Source organism: Arvicola amphibius, chromosome 2 (assembly GCF_903992535.2).
Source record: "Arvicola amphibius chromosome 2, mArvAmp1.2, whole genome shotgun sequence".
In the NCBI taxonomy this organism is placed as follows: Eukaryota; Metazoa; Chordata; class Mammalia; order Rodentia; family Cricetidae; genus Arvicola; species Arvicola amphibius.
This window is the reverse complement of record NC_052048.2, coordinates 135066391-135068608: the sequence shown is the minus strand read 5'-3', so window position 1 is coordinate 135068608 and position 2218 is coordinate 135066391. Positions and strand designations below refer to the sequence as shown.

Genomic DNA, 2218 nt, shown 5'->3' with positions numbered 1-2218 from the left:
CGGAGAGTAGATTAAATTTTAAAAAAAATGTAAAGAGTCAGTATCGGTAAGGATCTTCCTTTGAGTGACTTCAGCATCAGGGAACATTTATGGTATAAAGTAAAGAGGAGAGAGTAAGAAAATTCCTGAGGAAATTTCAACTTATACTGTAGAATGAAGTTAAAGGAATCGACAGCACGTGGCAGCAGAAATATCACAAGAATGCCAATGTGTAATACCACAAATTTTATTTAAAATATGAAAAATCTTGATTTTCTACTTGAATTATTACAGAGTTTAAGAAGAATATGTTTTTTGGAAAAACTAGTTGTGGCTGCATTAGAATGTCACCTCACAAACATCTGTCTGTTCAGCTAAAGAGAGGGAGACAATGGCCTCTTCTGACATTGTGGGCATGAGGAATTAACAGATACATACAAGCTGACACAATACTCATGAATATAAAAACAAGAGATAAATCATTTTATGAAAAATGTGAAAAATTATCTCTTTTTAAAAATCTGATGGCACATAGACTGCATGTGTTTCACAATATTGACTATTCTGCTATCAGAACTGATTTGTACCAAAGGAGTAATTGTGGGATAGACATTCATCACAATCTTCTGAACACTCAGGATGACTGGGTCGTACATACGTAACAGGACTGCGTTGGATGAGATGATGAAGTCCACCCAGTACATGACCACAAAGAAAACCACCAGCAGCAAGATGGTCTGGGTGGCCCTTTTCTCAGGAGATGCTCTCGGGTGTCTGAGGCTGTGAAGATGTTTGTGTTGCCTCTGATGTCTGAACAAGATGATCACCATGTATGCACTAGCACCCAGCATAACTCCTACAAGAAACACATCTCTGGAGATTACCACTGTAAAAATTAGTGCCCTTATGATGTAGTTCATGGGGAAGAGTGAACAGAATTTAGTGACCTTCATCTGGTTGGTCTCACTCACATTGATAAAAGCACCAGTAGAAAAGATCCAGTGGCTAAGGAATAACAAGTTGAAAGACCAAATAAATAAGAAAGCATAAATCATGTGTTTTTTTAGTTTATATTTAAATTTTGCCAAGAAAGAGGAACTGGGACTGATAGTGACAGCCTGGAACACACTCAGGAGGCAGGTGATGCAGATGGAGAGGCCCCTTATCACCCTGCTTATGTAAAAATTTATCTTACATTTGAAGTCATTGTCAATGTTCAGTGACTCAAATATGTCCCAAAGCCAAATATCCCCTCCAGTGAGGAGCAACACTATGTGGATGAAGGTCAGGTGACAGGAGATCATGTCCATGGGCTTAGGTCTGTGACATAGGATTATGAAAGTATAGAAAACAAGGAGAAACATATTGGCCAGGACTCCAAGTCCAGCTTGGGAATTAAGAACAATCCTTAATAAGGACATATGTGGAAATTATATTCACCTTAAAAACATGAAATGAAAGAATGAAATTTATGCCCTGGCAATGCTGAAGCATGCATGAGCAGTCCATATGTGGTGGTTCTGTTGACCTTGTCCATCCATATTGGGTTTCATGGTCTAAGTTGATGAAGACAACTGACCAGGTATCTTCGTCAAGAGGGCACCAGATCCCAACATAAATGGTTGTGGAAATCTATTTCAAATATCTGAAAAAAATAATAGAGTATTCACCAAACTTTTGATTAACTGGTTAGTATGTCTAAATCATCATTCTGTTTTGCCTATTTATCCTTGATTAACCCATCTCTTTAATTTTTGAAGTTTCACATTAGACATGGCCTATGTTTCTAAATAACCTCAATATTTCTCCTGGAAATACAACATATTGAGCATGATAAATGCATTCTTAGCCATATCAATACAGAATGCATACTTTATGTGCTTGTATTGCACCTAGACCTTATGCCTTAGAAATTGAATCCTACTGATCTGACTTACATTGCCTCATATTATAGTTAACACTGGAAACAGCAGTGATAAGAATACAGGAGCCTAATCATATTTGTGCAACTGATTAAAAATTATGTTGATCTGGGGAAAAATCACAAAATATATCCAAAAGAGTGAGATGAGTCAGTTTTATATTCCATATTTTTAATAACCTCTAATTTAAACTATCCATGTTTTTATTCATAATTCTGATGGAATCAGAGTTGATAATTCATGATAATTCCACTATTTTAATGAGTGGGATGTCCATCACTATTTATCTATTTATTTTTATTTTTCAATGAACTTAC

At 36.1% G+C, this 2218-nt stretch overlaps 1 pseudogene; it reads right to left on the bottom strand.

Annotated features, from left to right (window-relative positions):
• Nucleotides 1-482: 482 nt before the first annotated feature.
• On the bottom strand, nucleotides 483-1430 carry LOC119807028 (annotated as a pseudogene).
• Between the last annotated feature and the right edge of the window lie 788 nt (nucleotides 1431-2218).